This window comes from Armigeres subalbatus, chromosome 3 (genome assembly GCF_024139115.2).
Source record: "Armigeres subalbatus isolate Guangzhou_Male chromosome 3, GZ_Asu_2, whole genome shotgun sequence".
In the NCBI taxonomy this organism is placed as follows: Eukaryota; Metazoa; Arthropoda; class Insecta; order Diptera; family Culicidae; genus Armigeres; species Armigeres subalbatus.
The window spans coordinates 332079277-332103349 of NC_085141.1; the positions used below are offsets into that span (position 1 = coordinate 332079277).

Genomic DNA, 24073 nt, shown 5'->3' on the forward strand with positions numbered 1-24073 from the left:
GCAATAAACATATCTCCAATTCGATGATTTATGTTTGCATGTATCTTCTCACATGTTAAGAGTATTGATGGTGCTGTGGTATAGTATGCGCTTCCCACCCCAGAGATCACGAGTTCGAATCCGAGGTAGGGCGTTTTGCTTTTTTTTTGCACGTGAAAACAGTTTTTTCGCCATAACTTCGGAACGCAATGTCCGATGGATCTAATTTTCAATAGCAAACAATGGGATTGAATTCTACGTCGAATGGAACTTGTTGCGAGCAAATTGGATAATGCTAAGTACCAAAAAGTGTGTCTCACATTTTTGTACACACACACACACACACACACACACACACACACACACACACACACACACACACACACATACATACACACATACAGACATCACCTCAATTCGTCGAACTGAGTCGATTGGTATATAACACTATGGGTCCCCGGGCCTTCTATCAAAAGTTCGGTTTTGGAGTGATCCTATAGCCTTTACGCATACTTTGTATACGAGAAAGGCAAAAATGTATTCAATGAAAGGATGATGAACCGTATTTATCCTAATTGATTGCCGATTCGCTATTTTGAATTAAATTCTGGTAGTTCAACCAAAATGATAACAATTCTAGTTATCAATATAACTGGATAATTAATTTTGTTATTAATAAGTTATTCTGCTTTGCACCCTGCACGTGTCCAGCCTTACTCATATTGCATCATGATTTGATTATAAATAGTCTCCAGTAAATGCAAGATTGTTGAAAGCGTAGTGCTCTTCTCTTCTGCTCCTTAAGAAAGCGCGATTGGGTGAGTGCCTAGAGACAACGCCGTACAATCACTGGATTCGAGTTCGATTCCAAGTTAATGCCAACATTTTTTTCAATGCGTAACGAAGTCGGCAAAGAAGATTTAACTATTTTGGTCGATAAAACAGTGATGGCTGATAACTAAATAATAACTAAATCAGTTATTTGAGTAAATAACATGTATAACAAAATGTGTTATCAATATGGTATCAGTGATAACCTAATTTGTTTTCATGTAGTTATTTCAGGAACAAAATTCTGGTATCATTTTTGTTATGTTGGCTCTTAATTCAGCCAAAATGATAACAAGTTCAGTTATCAATATGTTCGATAACCGGATAATAGAATTTGTTATCAATTAGTTATTCATTTTTGCTCGGGTTGCCTCCTCCACGTACCGTCCACCATCTGCACCCCACCATAGATGGTACGCAGCACTTTGCTTTCGGAAACTCCCTGTGCGCGTTGGTCCTACCGAACTACCGGTCTAATAAGCCACGGTGTGTCTGTGACCGTTATTAACGAAAAAAAATGTCCATCCATTCTGAACTCGCCTTTCGTCTGCTATGAAAATTTCAAAATATTTCATCTAGGGTATCGAAAGTTATAGCAGTTACAAATTTTAAGATTTTTGCGTTCGATATTTAACTAATATGCAACCATATATGGTGTATGTCCCTATATCCATCTCAATAAGCAAGCTAACATATCATAATCGTCTACTATGTGATAAACACAAAAATAAATATCAAAACCGTGATTGCTCACAATCGATGAATTATCTGCATTTAGAAAATGATGCAATTTTCTTCCACAATTAAACTTATAATCGTTTAAAACTACCATCGAATTGAACATATTCTCGCGTGATTTTTGATCTGAAGAAAATAACTTTGTCTATTGTGCTGAGGTGAAAATATTGCAACAAATTTTAAACTAGCCTAGATATTAGCAAAACAGAGCGTAATGAAAGAGAGTTTCTCATTTGGACTTACGACGTTTTCAAAAATCACGCGAGATATATTCATCCCACCGTAAAATTTTCATCTCAATTGAATTGCGACTAGTGAACCGATTTCCGTCTTATTTTTAATTGCTCAAAATTTACTTCACACTACTGTAGCTCTTGCACAGACTCATATAGGTATATTCTTATAACGCACATTTAAACGATTTTCTTGAATGCAAATGACATTATCAATTGATTTATTTATCTTATTCCAAAGCAAAGACCGACAACAACAAAGTTCATGAAGTAATTTAAAGCAGAGTGTGAAAATTTTTGGTGACGTTCATCTCTCTTCACTTGTCAGCTCACTTCCAGACACATTCATAGTCGGCTCTGGACTGTCAATATTCGATTGAATATTAGTCATTGAATATTTATGTACGTTCTACAAATTGATAAATTATCTGAAATCTGAACAAGTTTTAAATGAGTAAAGTAGTTTATCACATAGAACTGAATCCGATTTTCATCCACGAGGCACTTTCAACGGTAAACATCAATATAAACAATGCTAATTATGTTTTTTCCTGCACATTGTAAGCACATTCAGTGACAGCCGAATGAATGAATTGGTGGAGTAGTCGTCTGACTATGTCATTCTATGTTTTGAATAGTCATGCGATGTTTGTCAAAATTCGGACTGAAATTGCTTCATGAAGATGAATATTTGATGCTCTGATTTAAAGATATGTCTATCTCCAACAAGCACTCACACATGGCCGGGTTGCGCATGCGCATCGCGATGCCGTGCAAGCAAGCTGGCTGTGACGCCAAAGTTAAAAAAAAAATGAACTGTGCGCACAATTTATTTTGTCCACTTTTGTTTGAAAATCATATAAATTTTTGTATGAAAAATCAGCTATTCCATGGAAAACACATATACCATATCTCTGTTTTTCGCAATATTTAGTAGAAACATTCTTTTTCGAAAATGAATAAACTCACTTTTTTTGTTTTGTCCGATACACTAATCTCGATCCAGGGTGGTCGAAAAAATCAACATTTTTGAAAAAATATTTTTTAAAACATAATTTTTGAACTACTAGACCGATTATCAATGTTCATGGAATCACCTGTAGTCATTGGAGACCCTCACTTAGAAACTGCGAAAATGGAATTGTTCTGCGAATCAACTTGAATTTTATGGTTTCGTTTTTCGCCACAAAAGTAGCGCTCTTAAGCATTTATTTTATGTACCTTATATACCTTGAAAATCGGTCCAGTGGTTAAAATGTCAAAATGATTTTACTTTTCCACACGAGTTGATTTAAATATTTTAGGTAAAGAACGATTCTTTGTGGACTTTGTGGCCGGCGATGTCAATCATGACGCATGTGATATGGAGCGTGGGTTCGATTCCTGCTCTGGTAAGAAGGGAACTATTCGTGATCGAAAAATTCTTCACCGGTCTACTGAGTATTATGTGTCCTGTCCGTTGTCTAGGTGTTCAGTCTATACGACCTCTGGCTACGACTGTGTTTCTGTCTTTTATTCTACCGAATATTGAGAAAATCCTATAGATGGTATAAGTGTTCACATGAAATTCCTTATTTTTCGTACAAAACTAATATTATCATCAAACAAAAGTGGACAAAGATGGACAAATGAAATACCATGGATTTGATGGGCCTGCATGTATACTTTCAGAATACGATTGAAATTTTTGCTAATATTTGCTACTAGCTGCAGTACAATGCTCAGAAAAATATCACTTTTTCATGTAAAAACGCTCATAATATGCTTGAAAATGAAGCTATCAACCATCTTATGTAACCAAAAGATGCGCTTTCCAAAGACCGTGAAACGATGCTTGGACAGTTTTTGAAAATATTTTGAATTGGTGAAAGTGGAAGCTAAAAACTATTTTTTCGGAGCCACCCTATCTAAATTTAGTAATTTTTTCATAGAACATTACCTATATGAGATAAAATAAATGTTTATTTAGCAAAAATGCTTAGAATTAAATTCTCTATAACTTTGTAGAATAATGTGATCTCCTAAATCAAAAGGTTAAAAAAATTGATTTTCAAAAAAAGTCACAAAAGGGCCACCCTAATGGCAACTTATACCAAAAATAGATCTTTTCTTGTAGATCATTTCTTCTGAAGACGTCAAAACTCTGGCACCGATAGTTTTCGAGTTATCGATTTATGTCGTGAAATTTTAAGAATCTTACCATTGTGCACAGCTTTGACAGAAGGTAGCCAGGTTGAAGTTGTGGGGATGTAATTCATCGTAGATAATCCTTTCGCAACCTGCCAAGCCTAGCGACTTGCAGTTCCATGTTCCAAACTCCCAATCGTGATCCTTTGTTCATCGCCCAGGTCGTTGCCGATTGTATCGAGTCGTATTATCTTCTGTGTCGTTTGTAATGGTTGTTTTGAAAAGCGGCATACTGAACCTGCACAAACCTCCTGTCTCTTCGGAGGGCCGTCGTGTCAGGTTTGTTTAGCGTCCCACCTAACACCAGGACTTAAGCTTGTGCGCTTTGAGCGGCACACGGTCGCTTTGGCAACTTGCGGATACTTGCTGCTTCTTATAGAAGTTAAACAGAGCCCACTGTCAAACCCCACCACATCCTAGGCAGACAATACCACTCGCAGATGGCCTGGGGAGGGATCGTCAATCCCTTGGACATAGTCCCTGCTGCCCCCTCATGAGATATCAACAAATTAAAGGGGCTATAAGGTTTTTAATTTATAAATAATTTATCCTCCCAGGTAACCGTAAGCATTCAAATAACCTGTACGTGCGACTATAACGCTATCACAGAGTTAACAAGCTCTATGCTGGTTCCACAATAGCGTTATATAGCCGAAAAGGCAAAATATAGTGCTAATGGATACCTGGGATATTCTGCTCATATACTTAGAAGCAAGCTTTTAAACCATTGAAATAAAAATGGATAGAAGAAGTTGAAATTCAAAATCAAAAACAAATGGTTACCCAACAAACGCGGAGTTTCTGGCGTGGCGTTTGCGTGGTAGATCATAATTGCACCAAATGGGAATTACGAATCATAAAGTAAGATTAGCGGAATACCAATCGAAAAGATCGCTTCTCAAGCTGCGTATTGAGCTTTAGTTCAGTCAATTAGTCTGCTGCAATTCAAATAATTAGTTAAAAAATAGCAACACAAATTTGATCCTTTGATTTTAAATCAGATTTCAATTCAGCATGTGTTGATTCGTTTCATTAGTTTATCATATTTTTAGTAGTTTTTAATGTGTTTATGTGAAACACTTCAAAAGTGGTGGCTTTCGTACTCCTCTATCAACGCTAATCTTTTAATTTGCATTCGATTCCTTTTTTTGAAGACTTTTTCATATACTGCGGTGCTTAAATGTACGGATGTTGATGCCTGACGGTATTTTGATGTTTCGAGAATTCTTTAGAATTTCCAAGCGAAGCTCTTTGTATTTCTCAAGAAAAATTGTTTTGAATTTCTGCGGAAAATTATTCGGAATTTACATGATCAATTTTCCAGAATTTTCTCGAGGAATGATTCCAAATTTCTACAGAAAAATGTTTGGAATATTCTTGGAAAGTTCAATCAGGAATAGCAAAATGGAATGCGATTCAGATAAGATCATCTTGAGCAAAGTGAGAGTTGTGGGATGAGGCGTGAAGCAAAGTAGCGCGACTGTCTATGAATCTCCGAACATTCCACCTATCGCTAGAACTGTTCTCATACGCCGAATAACATAATAGCAGGTGGAAATCGCTGTTATTCTGCCTGTCTTGGTAAGAGTAGTCAACACCCTACTAACCAAGCCTTTCCTGGGTCGATGTTGTGCAAAATAACAGCGATTTCAACAATGTGCGCTTCATTGCTGTGCTCCCTCTTTACTTAAAGTTTTGGATGTTGTACTCACCGATATCTAATGAAAACGGCTTTCAACTTTTTTGGCCAAAGGACCAGTTTGGCCGAACGATATTTTCGGCCGTATGTCCACTTCGGCTAATGAAATTTTGGGTCAGATTGGTTTTAGCCTAACGGTTTGTTCTGAAGGATGACATATACGGCCTTGTGGCACTCCTGTTGTTTGACCTAGATATAAAAAGTCATTTGTTCAAATGCCACATTGCCGAAAAACACGCCAATCCGAAAGTAATCGAGCAAAATTTTAATTGGCCGAATTGAACGTTTATCCAAAACGGTTATTAGGTCAAAAATTTCACTTGGTCGAAAGTGAAATTCGGCCGATCTAATGATTTGCTTAGCTTAGATCATTCGACAAAACTAATAATTTGACCGAAAAAGTTGTTCGCTCTAACAGATCATTTGGATGAAAATGCCGTTGAGCCAAGGGGGAAGGGTCGTTTGGCCGAGAGCCATTTGGCTCAATGCCACTAGGCCGAATGCCACTAGGCCAAAAAAGTTTTGGCACTCAAAGCACAGTGGGGTACAGTGTAAATTAAAGTAAACAATATCTGTAAAAAGTTTGGTGAGATTCTTGGTGGTTGAAAGTAAAGTTCAGTGGGTGAATCGACACTAGGGATTAAAAAAAAGTGGCTTCAGAAGAAAAGACCATGGATGATTGGCAACAGAAGAAGCAAAATGTAGTGGATTCCGTAGCGCTGTTGGAACACTACGTGAAAAGCTTCAAAAAAGAAGAAAACCAGAAGAAACAGGTAGGAGCTTGGGCAGAGAAGCTGGAGCGTTTCTACGACGAGTTTCACCAGGTGACTGTCAAGTTGGAGGCGTTATCTACGGAGAAGGTTCCATTGATTTGAAAGGTGAGCGACAGAAATTCGACAGTAGATACTATGCTCTACGAGCATTTTACCAAGAACAATTACCCAAAACCGCCAGTTCCCTTCCCCAAAACCAGTCGCTACTTGTGAAGCCGTTGAGCATACGACTTCCAGAAATAAATCTACCCAAATTTAGCGGCCGTCTGGCCGTCTGGTGCGTCTTTCGGGATTCGTTCCAATCTGCGGTGGGTTCACGGAGCGACATTGGGTCCGTTGAGAAGCTACATTATTTGAAGGGTCTTGTTGAAGGTGAAGCTGCGCGTATTCTCGATCCAATCAAGGTTTGTGAACAGGGTAACAAGGATGCATGGCGTGCGCTCAAGCTACGCTTCGAAAATAAACGGCAGCTGATCAAGTGCCATATAAAAACACTGTTCGACACTCCCGTGATGCGCACAGAGTCAGCCGAGGAGCTGCTCGCGCTAGTTGATGGAGTTCGCTTCTGGTTTATTTGCTGACAATCCGCCTTGACCCTTGTACGCTCCGTGAATGGGAAAATCATTGTACTAGGCTTGACACGGACAACATCGCCTCTGTTCTGGTCGGAATCGCTTCAGCATCCGCTGACGACTCGACATCCATGCCGCCGTATATTCAAATGATGAATTTTCTTCAAAAGTACGCACGTGTCTTGCATGCAGTTTCACCAGCTTCTTTCGTTCCTTCTCCTCGCCCCAAGCCCAAGCCTCAGGCGAAATCAGCAGCTTTTCCGGTAGCAACGCATCCGAAGAACTCATTCACTCTCTCAGCTGGTAATCATTCAACCGATCCCGAAAGGCAGTGGCCAGACCCATTATCTGTATCATTGTCCAGACTTCCAAAAGCTCGATGTTAGCCAGTGAACTGAATTGGTACGATCCAAAAACATTTGCATAAATTCCCTGCGATCGCGTCTCATTTCGCCCGAATTGTACGGGCACTCGCTGCCGAGTCTTTTCCAGCAAACACCACACGCTGCTGCATACTGACAACGGTGACATTCAGCCCAACTTCGTTAGCCAGTCCAATGAATCCACGTGTTGCGTTGCTTTCGAGCAAGTCTGTCCGAGTCCGTGCATAAATTTCGCTGAGTGTGTCGAGCAAGCTTCCACCCAGGAAACATCATCGTCTACAACTTCCAACAACTATGCGCCCCAAGATCAAGATAATGCACAGTGCACTTCCGTCTCACAATCCCAAGCTTCAATTGCTGGCATCGTCTACCTTCTGACGATGTTGACAAGAACATTTGCAACAGCAAAGGTCGCATTATTACTGTCCGTTGTTTATTGGATTGTGCATCCCAGCGAAACTTCATATCGGCTGCACTGTGTGAAAAGCTTCAATTACCAAAACGTCGGTTATCGCAACCAATAACGATAAGCGGGATTGGAAAAGCGACAACGATAGTGGAGCACGAAGCTTGCGTGAGCATTTTCTCCCGTGTTTCAACATTTTCCGTAAAAGGTTCGATGCTAGTCCTTCCATCAATCACCGTGAAGCTCCCGCAGTTTTCCGTTGACGTTTGACAATGGCCTATTCCGCAGCACGTCAACCTCGCTGATCAATGATCATACATTCGCGGTAACTCGGGATATTGACATGATTCTAGGAGCTGCTATTTTTTTTCCGTGTTCTTCGCGGCCGAATCTTTCTCGGCAACGATCTACCGCTACTCCAGAACACCGAATTTGGGTGGATTGTGCCTGGAGATTGTACGCTAGAAGACCCCTGTAGATGTCAGTTCAGTAACCCATGCGCAATCGACGAGCTGGTCAACCATTTTTGACAGTTGGAGGAAGTACAGAATGCAAAAGGGTGGTCTCCGTCCGAGCTGTATTGCGAGGAACATTTCGTAGAGTACCGAATACCGTGCGAAATGCATGCGTAGTTAAGGTCCGAAAGCGTGAAGAACTGTTTTCAAGGATTGAGGACAACTGGTACAATGCTACCCGGCGTTTCTATTCCTAGAACGGTCGCTCGCCCAGAATCCTGAGAAGCACGCCATGTACCAGAAGTTCATTCACGAGTATTTGGCACTCGGACACATGCAGGTGGTTGACCCAAACGAACAATACACCAAACCTCGATACTACCTTCCCCACCACGCAGTGATCAAGATGGACAGTACCACCAGCAAGCTGCGAACCGTTTTGATGCGTCTTGTCCGTCGAAATCTGGTCTATCGCTCATCGATGTTCTGCTTGCCGGTCCCACTATCCAAGACAGTAGAGTTCATTCATCGTATCCACCGAGGTATGGAGAAAAATGACCCTTTCGGCAAAATTACTCTTTCGGCCAAATTACCCGTTCGGCAAATTGACTTCGGCCAGATGGGCTTCTGCCTAATGGTTTGTTCGGCCTAGTGGCATTCGGCCAAATGGCTTTTGGCCGAATGGGCTTCGGCCAAATGAACCTTTCCCGATTTATATTCCCACAATTCAGCATCTTTTGGAAAGCCATGGAACGATTTTTCCAGCGTAACACCTTGTCTATTGGAACACCAATAAAACTCGCACTTGTGACCCATTTTGTTGTCATTCATTTACGATTCTATTCTTTGTTGACATTTGATTAGCGATGACGTATATCGACCACGATACGTTCGTGGGTGGCGATGCCAGCGCCACCACGATGTTGCCAAGTGTTTTATTATGAAAAGGCAGTTAAATTTCTTACACACTCTCTAAGCTAGCCTGTTCTGTCTGTTCTCTGTGCTAATTTTAAGCTAAAATAGTGTAAAAACTTGGGGGAAATGTCTTGTTTTGCTATATAACGGTCAAATATTCATTTTTTCTCAGAAATCTACCTAATTTTCAATGTTTCAGAAAATGTGTGATTTATTCTTCAGAAATTTGAGAAATTGCTACACGAACAGCTTTGGAAATTTTTACCAGGATTCTTCTGAAAATCGAAGTTTTTCTTCAACAACATCTCACGGATTTTTTTTTAGTTTTCCTCCAGTAAGACCATTGGGTAATTCACATATTACATCGAAACTTTATTCAAGAATTCATCTGAAAAATCATCCAGGGATTCAAACCAGAAATTCATTAACGATTTTCTCCGAGAATTTCTCCAATAAATTTTCCAGGAATTGCTTCATCAAATCTTTCAGGACCACCCAGGGGCTGGGTGGGTGGTAAGTTTCGAGAAATACCATGTGTAATTCGAAAGGCAATCAAAGAGAACTTACCAAGTAACTTATTTTGAATAGATTTGGCTACAGCAACTTAAATGTGACCAAATTTGGTCACATATAAGTAGCGGCAATCAACTTGCAACAAGTGCGGTACTCGGTTTCTGAAGAGTCCTCGCAGAAATTTATGAAAAGTTTTTGAAGAATTTCTGAAGGAAATTCTAGACGAACTTATATTTTTCCAGGAATTACTGGATGAACATTCAGAGCTATTTCTGGCGAAAGCTCCCGAGGAATTTCAGGAGGATTTTTCGGAAAAATCCCTGGCAGAACTTCTTAAGGAACTCCTGGAGACACTTCGGTAGAACTCCTGGAGGAACTTTCAGAGGAACTTCTGCACAGACTTCCATTGAAATTCTTTAGACTTCGACAAACTTCTAGAGGAAGTCCTGGAATAACCTCCGGTGCAACATCCATAGGAAGTTCCCGAGTAGTTCGAGGAGGATTTCCCATAGGTATTCTTGGAGAAATTTCTGGAGGAATTCCAGGAAGAACTTTTGGTTGGATTTCTGGACGAACTTTCCGGAGAATTTCTGAACAAACTTCCGGAGGAAGTTTAAGAGGAACCTTTAGAGGAATTTTCAAAGGAACTTCCGGAAAAATAACTTATGGAGCAAATCCTGGTAACTTCTGGAGGATCATTCATAGAAATTCCCGAAGAAAGCACCGTCCAAGAGATTTCTCGTAGGCATTCCTGGATGAATTTTCGGATTCATTCTTGAAAGAACTTCTGAAGGAAGTCTCAGAAGAACTTCCAGAGAAATATGTGGACGAATTTTCGAAAAAAATATTCTAAACGACCTTTCGGAGAAATTTCTTAACAAACCTTCGGAGGGTTTCCTGTAGGAAATCCTGAAATAGCACCCATAAGAAAGCCTGCAGAAACTTGCGGAAGATATAATGGAGAAATTTCCGAAGGGATCACTCGAAGAACATAAAGAGGAATCCATAGATTATGTTCCCGAAGAATTCCTTGAGGAACTTCCGTAGGAACTCCTAGAGAAACTTCCGGAAGAAATTCTGGAAGAAATTCCGGAATTCAAAGAGGAAATTCCGGTAGAACTCCTGAAGGAACTTCCTAAAAAAAATCTGGAGGAACTACTGAAAAAATTGCTGGAGGAACTTCCGGAGGAGTTGCTGGAGAAGCTTCCGGAAGAATTCCTGGAGGAACTTCCTGAGTAATTCATGGAGGATCTTTCGGAGGAATTTCCAGAGGAATTCTTGGAGGAACTTCCGGAAGAATTTCTGGAGGAACTTCTGAAGAACTACTGAAAAAATTTTTAGTGAATTTCTGGAGAAGCCTCCGATAAAATCCGGAAAAGTTTTGAGGCATGAAATTAGCCAACGCCGACTCACGCCGCCATTAGAATTTCAATCGGCAGACAGGTCTAGTAAAAATGTCAATTATTGGTCTATGTCGACCCCGAGGACCCGAATGATTTTCCGGTTGGAGACTGTTTCACTGCCTAGCTTTATAGCTGGTCCCGCTGGCTGATGACGACTGTAGCAGATGTGCCCATGGACTCATTTTGTGGCGTTCATGCTAAAAGCGACGGATAAAACCCAACGATAAATGGTAGGTACTCATCGCCGCTTGGGTTCTAATTTTAGTCCGACCAGGCGTACTGCCGACCACGACCAAAAGTGTATGGTCGGCATAGATGAATAGGTACACATTTGTGGGCAAGACTCCGAAAACCCTGTCCATGGCAATGAAAAATAACGTCACTGCTAGGACCGACCCTTCCCGAGCAGCACATATAAGGAAAAAAATGTTGAAGCAACTTTATAGTGACCAAATCTGGTCACATGTGAGTTGTCGTAACCCATGTGGAACACGCACGCTGCTAGGGTTGGGGGGCGCCAGTCTCTTCGGGGAACTCATCAGATGCGGTGCTGCATGGAAGGTCCGTCAAGTGAGAAAGTTTTTTTTTTTATGAATGATTCCCCATACTTGTAGTTTACGCAGGACCAGAGGTGTCCAGGTCCTACTAAATGCTTTGGCAATGTCAAGTGAAACCAGGTCAACATGCCATCGTTGTACGCTTCTTGGAGCACGCTGTCCAGGTTGCCAAAGTATGTGCAAGTGCCATACCCAGGGCGAAAAGCATATCGTTGAAAGTCGAACCAACCATCGGCTTCCAGTTTCTCACGGAGTTGGCGGTTGACCATACTCTCCCCGGTCTTTGAGGCACAGGTGAGCGAAATCGGTCTAAACTTGGTGGCATCCAGACTCGCCACGTTGTTTTTTGGGACTGGGACCACGAAACTTTTCCTCCACTTGTACAATAGGAAAAAAGGAGGTATTTTTGGCCAAAATTATGAATCCTGCAATAAACAGTGGTATTCATCATAAAACATAGATAGAAAGAAAAATATTTTTTCTGAGCCTTCAATAGGGTATGGGGCCAATTTTCGGCATAGTATCGATTTTTGTCATATTCTACAAAACCAACGGAATTTGGTCACTGTTTGGCTTGCAATAAGCCTGTTTGATGCTGGATAAAATACTAATGGTCATATAAACTGTATATTCGTGGCACAGACAAATGGACGCAACACAGATCTCCTAAAATTATCAATAAAGCACTATCAGCTTCTGGTGTTGAAAATTCACTAAGTAGAACTTATTGAACAAAGGAGGGTAGAACAGCGTCATATTGTGATTAGCGTCATATTGTGACATCAATAAAACGGAATTTCATTTATTTGATATATCATTGAGATTTCTTACATAATTATAAAACGAGCAATGGGTAATGTTTTCAACATAACGCGAGTAGACGTAGGACTTGTATAAACATAACGTATTTACATTTAACTTCTAAATTTTGGATCTATGGAGTTTGATTATAGGTATTGATATTGGAAACGACAACTTCCATGCTGTGTAGAATTATTAGTAATTTATTTATTCAAAACTTCTGGAAATAAAACTAATAATTAAATACATAATTAGAATTGCTTTGTTTCTAACTATTAAGCCCTTATTTACTCCAGCAAATGTAGGACATTTGGAGATTTCTTATTGACCCGTTGCCCTCGCTTCCTCAGCCATCATCGGCCTCTAGCCGTGAACTCCGAGCGATGCGATGGGCGATTGCATCCATCGCAACCGACACCACTGCATCCGACCGTCATCAAGCACAGAATGACGAAAAAATGCGCCCACTTTTTTCATGTATATTCGCAGACCCACCGGCAGTTCTACCGCTGGTGACTGCATGCTGTCGCTGTATAGGTAAACACAGCGAACGAACGAACAAACGAACGAACGAAACGAAGATGCACGAACAAAAAGCACGTCAGTACGCGCTGCTGTCACAAATTGTAATGACTCGCACACGGCAGGCACTGCTACCTTTATACACAAAGAAAATCTTCCGGTAGACCCGAAGGCCCGTGACATACCGCATTCTGATGTCCGTGTTAGGAATGCACGGTATCAATTACATATGAAATTTTTGCTGGCTTTGCAAAAATTGAAATTTTCAATAGCTTATCGTTAATATTCTTAAGTTTCAATGAAATAGGCAAATTGCTAGAAAGTGTCCGAGCCGATTGATAAATAAATTTTAAAAATCCAGCGAAAGATAAAGGCGCTAGTAACGTTCGAAATCTTCCCTTCTAGCGTAACGCTCTCAATTTTCAAAAATCTAAATGACACGCAGTATAGTAAAGAAAGACGTAAGTCCTACGTCAAAAGGTATTGTGCCAAGGAGTTATTCAACACACTACTCATCCAATACGTTATGACACGTTATGCTTAAATCTATAATTCACTCCTTTAATGTAGTAATGTCAAAATTGAAAATTTTGAACAACTTCCCTTCTTACTGCGTAACGCTTTTTATATGATAGATGATTTTTTCTTGAAATATGCGCAACGTTAAGACATAACCCTCCCCCTTAAAATGTTATGTGAATTGTTTTCGTCACCAAATTCAATGAAAGTAGCATTATTGAGTAACTCAGATTAAAATTGAAAAATAAGAAGTTTATCAAAACACCTGATTAATCCCCCTAGTGGTAATGTTGTCTTTCTCGTACATTATAAGAAAATGTATTTTGGCCATAACTTTTGAGCCCATAGTCCGATCCAGCCTATTTTTAATAGGGAACAATGGAACAACGTTCTCTGACGAATGAAACTTGTTGCGAGTAAATCGGTTTAGAGTAAGTGCTTAAAAAAGAGTTAAGACCATTTTTGCTCACATACATACAGACATTCACACACACGTACACACAGACATCACCTCAATTCTTCGAACTGAGTCGATCGGTATACAACACTATGAGTGTTTAGGCTTTTTTTAATGCTTTTAGAGCGATCATATAGCTTCTACGTATACTTAGTACACGAGAAAGGCAAAAATGGGCAATTTTTAAAATTCATGTATCTTACAAAATGGTGAATTTGGGCAGAATTTTATTCATGGTCCTCAAAGCTTAAGAGTTTAATAGTGTAGTGCATGATGTTTTACTGCGGGGTATTGCGTGGTACCAAACTGTTTTGCTCGTTAAATATTGCGTAAAATATGCTTTTACAAAACTACTAAAAACTAAATTCTGAACGGAGCTATTATTACAATATCAAGCCTATTGCATAGATCTGTTTAAAAGCTTTGTAGCGATATATAAATATGTTACTTTTGAGACGAAAACATGGCAAAGCTGTCCGTTTTCCCAAAAAACGATATCATTTCTAGGAGGGTCTAGTTTGAACGCCCCCACCATTCCCTAAATAATCTAAAAAATAAAAATCGTCCTGATTACAGAAATATAGATTATAAGCTGTGTATTCATCACATTTTACTCGCCCAAATTGAAAATTGGCCTTTTGGTAGTTTTGGCCACACCTTTATATGGGGCTGTCCTATTGTGACTTGTCAGGAAACTTTTCCCAGAGGACGTTGACAAGTTGGAGAAAATGGTCCCTAGCAACTGGAGGGAGCCGTTTAAAGATGAGATACCCCAACTCATCCGGCCCGGATGAGTTCCCGTTGCACCTAGCAATATATTAGTGGGACAAATCTATTAGTCAGAAAGTCTTGAAAATCGGTCAACCCGTTCGTGTGTTATAATGCCTTAATGGAAAAGCAAACGCTTTGTTATGTATAGAGATTATAAGCAATGAAAAAAAAAACACAAAGCTACAAAATGTTTGCCACCATAAACGACTATGAATTCTAACAAATATAAAATATTCTACATCGAAACACCCCTCGCCTTGAGTTCGTCTATATGGGAAATGCTGTTAATTTTCGACCTCACTCTCCTTGCTGTTTTTGCATCTATTGAGGACAATGGTACAAAATATACTGCCCAATCGACTACTTTCAAGCATCTTAATTTCGCATTATACATGACCATCGTTCTATCGTACATGAATTCTTGTCAGAATCAATGTTTGAGGATAACATTTCATTTCATTCGAATATGAATTTTATCATGATTGTTTTTCAAAAGATATTTCTTGTTTTTTTATATGTCTTCTTCGATGAAGTGTCCCACATTTTATATTTAAAACACCGTTTTGTTAATCTAAAACAAAGTTAAAAGACTTCAAGCTTCATAAAGATTCATGAGTTGGAAATTAAGATTGAAAACATTTCTCAACAAATTGGTCAAATGACACAAAATGACATTGTTCAACTCTGATCATAAACGCGTTTAAGTGGCTTTGAAAATACGCAATGGTGTTCTGAAAAATTTAGAACAAGTTTGTAGTTCAGGAAACAATTCTAAATTTGACCATTCTATAAATATCGAAATAAATATTTCTACAAACTGCAATAATGTAGCAATCGTCCATTGAAGCCATCCTCCCGCACCTCAGTCAGCGAGATCACGAACAAGCTGAAAATTGAATTTTGATCTCTTCTGCCGACTAGACTTGCAACCGTCCATCGCTCTTTGTGAAGTTCTCGTGCATCCAGTGCTCTAGTGCCAAATTTTCCCTGCCGCGGTGAGGATCGCGTATTCACGTGTGGTACCGCTGTGTTCTGTCGTTACCTGCGTGCGTGAAAGGTTTTCTGCGTTATCTGTGAGTGACACGCTTATCAAACGCATATTCAAGTGCTTCGCTGGATTATGAATGGGGATCGATACGCTGGGCGAAGTGCTTCCGGTTGTTTTCTTTAACACTAAAGCCAATCTAAATTGGCACAGTGACGGAAATAGATCGGATTGGTTTAGGCATTAGAACTCAATCAAGACTCGGTTGATTGATGAGATAAGTGAAATTTAAATGGCGCATCCTTGGGAAAGCTAATGCAGTGAGAAAAGGCCACTGCAGTTGCGAAAGCGAGTGAATGATTAAACCGCTCGATGCAGTTACAGTTGGCCGGTGATCAGTGTTCAAGTGAGGAAAAGTGAAGCAAATATGTGAAAGTACGATTCGAACTGACGGTTAGGGATTTATTGCAACCGCATCGAATTAAGACATGCTGCGCTGCTACTGCGATGGCATGAATGATGAACGCATTTCCCGAGGCGAGTGGGCGGCTTACGACGGTGTTGAACCTCGCCCGAAAATAGAACCGTCCATGTGATAGGAACCGGCGAGCAAGGCGACGGAAATTAGATAATCTGGACTAACGTAAATGGTTTACGCGAGCTCACAGTGGCACAGCCTCTGAGCAAAAAAAATGGTGAAAACGTGATTAAGTTTAATTGAAACATATTTATTTGAAAATCGTTTTGAGGGAAAAAGAGCTTGGTAAAATAAAAATGTAATGAACTGGTTACAGTCTTGTGGTACTGAAAAACTGTGGACCTTACAGGACTCGATAAACCTACGATTGATTATAAGATAACAAATATGCTTCTACACTTTACTTCCACTATATGAACTTTTGTGTCTCAACAGAAAAGTATTTCGTTTCCTATTAAAAAACTTCCTCAGTGTTTCGTTACCGTTTGGAAAATAATTAACAACAATGCTTGATTTTCAAGAAGTTCAGATACTTTATCCAACAGCTAACAGAGACTTCAAGAGTATTAATAATCTTAAATCGTATTGGCTGTTTATTGGTTTCTTTTTTAAAATAGAACTAAAGTTGAATAAATCATCTATCAAAAACCCTCTTTTTTTCAAGTTTTGACCGCCATGCGTGCTGCAAGTCGAACAAGGCGCTTGTTATTTTTTGGGATGCGTTATGCAATTTGAAGCCGTCAACCGATTTAGGTTGGAGCGCATGCGCTTTTTGGGGAGCTACACCTCCACCGACCGGCCAATTACCGCAGTCAACGAAGAACTGTCTGTTTATTTACATACATGCGTTGAACCTAATATGTCCAACCTTCTTTCTGTCGATCGGTTTTGACACTTTTTCGCTCACTTGTGGCAAAGTAGAAGGCAAAATAAAAAAAAGTTAGCATTAAAGTTGTCGAGGATCAAATATTTTAGAGTAACAAGTGGAAATATGGGCGCATCGGTGGCGGCTATTTTGGTTAATTTGCGTCATCGCCATTGGAGAAAAACAAGCGCACCAGTTATCTTTTGGACTTGGTTTTCATTCGTGAGCACATCTGCATCCATGATGGTAGGATTTTGTTTTCAAAAAATTTTGTTTTGACTTGGCTTGATTATTTTTATCATTCCCATTTTCTATTCTTTCGAATGCACAAATGTAAAAATAAATGTAAAAGATAAATGGATAAATCGAAATCTATAGAGAGTCTAATCATCTATAGAAAAACTTTTCCATTTTAGATCAAACAATCAGGAATTAATTTCATCTGAAAAGAAACGATCACAATGATAATCTCTTTTTGTCTGAATAAATTGTAAAAATAAATATAACATCATCTAATTTTTAATCCTTTTTGCCTTTCTTGTACAACAATTGTATCGAAAGGCTATAACATCACTTCAAAAACGAATTTTTGATAGCAGGCCCGGAGGCCCATAGTGTTGTGTAAACATGTGGCCGCCGTTGCCGCTATCAAAAATGGATCGAAAATTGACCTCGCCAACGAGATTTTTTTTCACGCCGGAGGCCATTGAAGTACTAATAAAGCAAAGCATTTTTATAGTTAGTTTCATCTAGCTCCTGTTGAAAAATCATTCGATGGCTACCTACCTTAAACTGCAACTAGAATGGAGCTGATTTCCAGCTAAAACGTCGTGAAAAAATGGCTTTTGATTCTTCACGCTAAAAATGAACTACTCAAAATTGAGTCGAATCCGACTCATTTTCATTAAAAACGGGACAACTCAAAATTTGAGTAAAAGATACTACTTCAATAAAATGATGATTTCGCAAAAGTTAAGCTTGGCCTTCCATCAATTTTTAATACGACAGATGCGAATCAAGTTTATCTATCTATCTAAGTGCATTTTACGACAAACAGACTCCTAGTTTAAGTGCAATCATCATTTTATTGAAGTAGTATCTTTTACTCAAATTTAGAGTTGTCCCGTTTTTAATGAAAATGAGTCGGATTCGACTCAATTTTGAGTAGTTCATTTTTAGCGTGTTGCATCGGAAATTCCGACTTCCGCATGAGTTCCTGGAGAAACATTCGGAAAAGTGACTTGAGGAACTTCCGGAGGAGTACCTGGAAGAACTTCCGGAGAAATGCCTGGAGAAACTTCCGGAGGAGTGCCTGAAAGAACTTCCTGAGGAGTTCATGGAGGAATTCCCGTAGGAGTTCTTGGAAGAAGTTCCTGAGGAGTTCTTGGAGGAACTTCCAAAGGAGTTCCTATAGGAACTTTTGGAGGAGTTCCAGGAGGAACTTACGGAGGAATGCCTGGACGAACTTACGGAGAAGTTCATGGAGGAACTTCCAGAGGAGTTCTTGGAAAACCTTTCAGAGGAGTTCCTGAAGGAGCTTCCAAAGGAGTTTTTGGAGAAACTTCCGGAGGAGTTGGAGCTGATTTCCAGCTAAAACGTCGTGAGAAAATGGCTTTCTATTCTTGGCATGAGTTCTTGGAGAAACATTCGGAAAAGTGCCTGGAGGAACTTCCGGAAGACTGCCTGGAATATCTTCCGGAGAAATGCCTGGAGAAACTTCCGGAGGAGTGCCTAAAAGAACGTCCTGAGGAGTTCATGGAGGAATTCCCGTAGGAGTTCTTGGAAGAAGTTCTCGAGGAGTTCCTGTAGGAACTTCCGGAGGAGTTCCTGGAGGAACTTACCGAGGAGTGCCTGGAGGAACTTCCGAAGGAGTTCATGGAGGAACTTCCGGAGGAGTTCTTAGAAAACCTTCCAGAGGAGTTCCTGGAAGAGCTTCAGGAGGAGTTTCTGGAGGAACTTCCGGAGGAGTTGGAGCTGGATGTCCAGATAAAACGGCGTTAGAAAATAGCTTTCTATTCTTGCTTCGGAAATTTCGACTTCCGCATAGATCCCAGGAGGAACTTCCGGAGGAGTTCCTGGTGGAACTTCCGGAGGAGTTCCTGGTGGAACTTCCGGAGGAGTTCCTGGTGGAACTTCCGGAGGAGTTCCTGGTGGAACTTCCGGAGGAGTTCCTGGTGGAACTTCCGGAGGAGTTCCTGGTGGAACTTCCGGAGGAGTTCCTGGTGGAACTTCCGGAGGAGTTCCTGGTGGAACTTCCGGAGGAGTTCCTGGTGGAACTTCCGGAGGAGTTCCTGGTGGAACTTCCGGAGGAGTTCCTGGTGGAACTTCCGGAGGAGTTCCTGGTGGAACTTCCGGAGGAGTTCCTGGTGGAACTTCCGGAGGAGTTCCTGGTGGAACTTCCGGAGGAGTTCCTGGTGGAACTTCCGGAGGAGTTCCTGGTGGAACTTCCGGAGGAGTTCCTGGTGGAACTTCCGGAGGAGTTCCTGGTGGAACTTCCGGAGGAGTTCCTGGTGGAACTTCCGGAGGAGTTCCTGGTGGAACTTCCGGAGGAGTTCCAGGAGGAACTTCCGGAGGAGTTCCAGGAGGAACTTCCGGAGGAGTTCCAGGAGGAACTTCCGGAGGAGTTCCAGGAGGAACTTCCGGAGGAGTTCCAGGAGGAACTTCCGAAGGAGTTCCAGGAGGAACTTCCGGAGGAGTTCCAGGAGGAACTTCCGGAGGAGTTCCAGGAGGAACTTCCGGAGGAGTTCCAGGAGGAACTTCCGGAGGAGTTCCAGGAGGAACTTCCGGAGGAGTTCCAGGAGGAACTTCCGGAAGAGTTCCAGGAGGAACTTCCGGAGGAGTTCCAGGAGGAACTTCCGGAGGAGTTCCAGGAGGAACTTCCGGAGGAGTTCCAGGAGGAACTTCCGGAGGAGTTCCAGGAGGAACTTCCGGAGGAGTTCCAGGAGGAACTTCCGGAGGAGTTCCAGGAGTAACTTCCGGAGGAGTTCCAGGAGGAACTTCCGGAGGAGTTCCAGGAGGAACTTCCGGAGGAGTTCCAGGAGGAACTTCCGGAGGAGTTCCAGGAGGAACTTCCGGAGGAGTTCCAGGAGGAACTTCCGGAGGAGTTCCAGGAGGAACTTCCGGAGGAGTTCCAGGAGGAACTTCCGGACGGCGTCCAGGAGGAACTTCCGGAGGAGTTCCAGGAGGAACTTCCGGAGGAGTTCCAGGAGGAACTTCCGGAGGAGTTCCAGGAGGAACTTCCGGAGGAGTTCCAGGAGGAACTTCCGGAGGAGTTCCAGGAGGAACTTCCGGAGGAGTTCCAGGAGGAACTTCCGGAGGAGTTCCAGGAGGAACTTCCGGAGGAGTTCCAGGAGGAACTTCCGGAGGAGTTCCAGGAGGAACTTCCGGAGGAGTTCCAGGAGGAACTTCCGGAGGAGTTCCAGGAGGAACTTCCGGAGGAGTTCCAGGAGGAACTTCCGGAGGAGTTCCAGGAGGAACTTCCGGAGGAGTTCCAGGAGGAACTTCCGGAGGAGTTCCAGGAGGAACTTCCGGAGGAGTTCCAGGAGGAACTTCCGGAGGAGTTCCAAGAGGAACTTCCGGAGGAGTTCCAGGAGGAACTTCCGGAGGAGTTCCAGGAGGAACTTCCGGAGGAGTTCCAGGAGGAACTTCCGGAGGAGTTCCAGGAGGAACTTCCGGAGGAGTTCCAGGAGGAACTTCCGGAGGAGTTCCAGGAGGAACTTCCTGAGGAGTTCCAGGAGGAGCTTCCTGAGGAGTTCCAGGAGGAACTTCCTGAGGAGTTCCAGGAGGAACTTCCTGAGGAGTTCCCGGAGGAGTTCCAGGAGGAACTTCCGGAGGAGTTCCAGGAGGAACTTCCGGAGGAGTTCCAGGAGGAACTTCCGGAGGAGTTCCAGGAGGAACTTCCGGAGGAGTTCCAGGAGGAACTTCCGGAGGAGTTCCAGGAGGAACTTCCGGAGGAGTTCCAGGAGGAACTTCCGGAGGAGTTCCAGGAGGAACTTCCGGAGGAGTTCCAGGAGGAACTTCCGGAGGAGTTCCAGGAGGAACTTCCGGAGGAGTTCCAGGAGGAACTTCCGGAGGAACTTCCGGAGGAGTTCCAGGAGGAACTTCCGGAGGAGTTCCAGGAGGAACTTCCGGAGGAGTTCCAGGAGGAACTTCCGGAGGAGTTCCAGGAGGAACTTCCGGAGGAGTTCCAGGAGGAACTTCCGGAGGAGTTCCAGGAGGAACTTCCGGAGGAGTTCCAGGAGGAACTTCCGGAGGAGTTCCAGGAGGAACTTCCGGAGGAGTTCCAGGAGGAACTTCCGGAGGAGTTCCAGGAGGAACTTCCGGAGGAGTTCCAGGAGGAACTTCCGGAGGAGTTCCAGAGGAACCGGAGGAACTTCCGGAGGAACTTCCGGAGGAACTTTCGGAGGAACTTCCGGAGGAACTTCCGGAGGAACTTCCGGAGGAACTTCCGGAGGAACTTCCGGAGGAACTTCCGGAGGAACTTCCGGAGGAACTTCCGGAGGAACTTCCGGAGGAACTTCCGGAGGAGTTCCTGGAGGAACTTCCGGAGGAGTTCCTGGAGGAACTTCCGGAGGAGTTCCTGGAGGAACTTTCGGAGGAGTTCCTGGAGGAACTTCCGGAGGAGTTCCAGGAGGAACTTCCGGAGGAGTTCCAGGAGGAACTTCCGGAGGAGTTCCAGGAGGAACTTCCGGAGGAGTTCCAGGAGGAACTTCCAGAGGAGTTCCAGGAGTAACAACCCAATTATGTCCTCCAAGTATTTGTCTTTCACTTGCGTCTCATATCCAGGCATATGAGATGTTGTAAGGTCTCCAAATTATTCTGTAGTTTGAATCAAATGGTCTACCGAATCAACCAAGTCTTTCCTGATGTCTCCAGCCACGGTAACCACTCAATTATGTCCTCCAAGTATTTGTCTTTCACTCGCGTCTCAAATCCAGGCATATGAATTGTTCTAAGATCTCCAAATTGTCCTTGAGTTTGTATCAAACGATCTGCCTAATCAACCAAGGCTTTCATGGTTTCTTCACCCGCGGTATCAACCCAGTTATGTCTTCCGGGTATTTTTCTTTCACTTGCGTCTCAAATCCAGGCAGATGAGCTGTTTTAAGATCTCCAAATTGTCCTGGAGTTTAAATCAAATGTTCCACCGAATACACCAAGGCTTCTGTGATGTCCCATACCGTGGTATTAGCAGAATTATGTATGTTCTCAGTGTATTTGTCTTTGACTTGCGTTTCAAATCCAGACATTTGATTTGTTTTCAGATCTCCAAATTGTCCTGAAGTTTAGATCAAATGTTCTACCGAATAAACCAAGGCTTCTATGATGGCAACCCTCAACCCTAACCTAACCCACTTGTGTCTCTAATCTGGGCATAAATATGCCTGAAGTTTGAATCAAATGGTCTGTCAAATCAACCAAGGGTCATACACATATTACGTAAGCAATTTTCTGGAATTTTCGAAACCCCCTCCCCCCATGTGATTTTTTTTTCATACAAATGTATTTTTTTATTTATATGGAGCGTAAGATGTTGACCGAGCGCCCCTCCCTCCATAAGTGCTTACGTAATATGTGTACGGCCCCCAAGGCTTTCATGATGTCCCCAGCCGGGGTATCAACCCAATTATGTCCTCCGATTATTTTGCTTTCACTTGCGTCTCAAATCATATAAGATGTTGTAAGATCACCAAATTGTCATGGAGTTTGAATCAAATGGTCTATCGAATCAACCATGGCTTTCATGATTTCCCCAGCATTGGTAACAACCCGTGCAGCACAAGTCAGACAAAAATTGTTGTGCAATTTGATTGTGGCTAAATTCGGCCACATATGGGAAGTATACATAATACGTAAGCACTGATGGTGGGAGGTACGCTCCATATAAATTAAAAATCATTTGTATGAAAAAAAATCTTACTTGGGGGAGGGGAGGTGAGTCGAAAAACCCAGAAAAATGCTTACGTAATATGTGTACGACCTCTTATCAATTGGGCCATGCCCTTTTTGATCCATAGAACCAAAGTGAATACGGCTTCAACTATTGTTCCATTGCGACGGCAAACGAAGATAATAATTGATTTGATACCACGACTTAGAGCATCGTGGAGGCTTTGTTTGATTCGATAGACCATTTGATTTAAACTCCAGGACAATCTGGAGATCATATAACATCTTACATGCCTGGATTTGGAGAGATCTTACAATACCTCATGTGAGACGCAAGTGAATGTATTTAAAAGTATCAAAAATCAATAAATAAAGTGAAATACTAGAAATTTTAGCAAAAGTTCTTTTTACGCCACATTCGGCTTACGTCCCATCAATTAGAGACGTAAAAAGAGGGTTGAGTGTATTCTTGACTACCTGGGCATGGTGTACCCATTGTACTTACCACACAAGATGCATACTCATGCATTGGCGGCGATAGAAAGCTTTCAATTATTAACTGTGGAAATGTTAATAGAACACTAAGTTGAAAAGTAGGTCAAGTTCCAGTTGGAATGTAGCCAAAGATTCTTTCTCGTTCCTGAATAACCTGTATAACCGTTCCTGAATGCCTGGGATTCTTACTCCAGAATAACAAAAAAAAATCAACGAAGTCCCCTTCGCTGCGGAATCACAAAAGAAGCCCATAGGAGTCCTTTTCACTCCGAAATAACGAAAAGGCCTACGCTGATAAAAATCCAATCATATGATTTATGTGTGGCACACATAAATTTTGATTATACCATTTCTCATATAATGGCTATGTGAATTCGAATAGCGTATATATGGAAACCCATAATAATATAACTAATAACATTTATGTGGATTTTCCTATAGCGGGTGGTTATTAACACACACATACAAATTAATTGGTAAATTTCTTTAGATTTTTGCCAATGAAAATGTGTGGATTTTATTAGTGTAGGAGTTCCACTCGCTCGGAAATCAAAAAAAAAGTGCATCGGGGTATTACTCGCTCCTGAACAGCTCTCGTTCCGAAATTACAAAAACCTTCTCGAAGTCCTTCTCGATCCGGAATTGAC

The 24073-nt window shown here is 41.8% G+C and overlaps 2 protein-coding genes across 4 annotated transcripts in view; one reads left to right on the forward strand and one right to left on the reverse strand.

Moving 5' to 3' along the window:
* Positions 1–24073, reverse strand: part of LOC134225679 (elongation of very long chain fatty acids protein 7) — a 368124-nt gene that overhangs the window by 86888 nt on the left and 257163 nt on the right. The gene's annotated exons all lie outside the window — the stretch shown is intronic.
* LOC134225677 (D-beta-hydroxybutyrate dehydrogenase, mitochondrial) overlaps positions 15655–24073 on the forward strand; it is a 364971-nt gene continuing 356552 nt past the window's right edge. The window contains exon 1 of one of the 2 annotated variants that reach the window (XM_062705946.1): positions 15655–15787. The gene's annotated coding sequence lies outside the window, so the exon portion shown is untranslated. Of the gene's footprint in view, positions 15788–15852; positions 16106–24073 lie in introns of those variants that run through there. The other variant, XM_062705947.1, reaches the window with a different exon arrangement.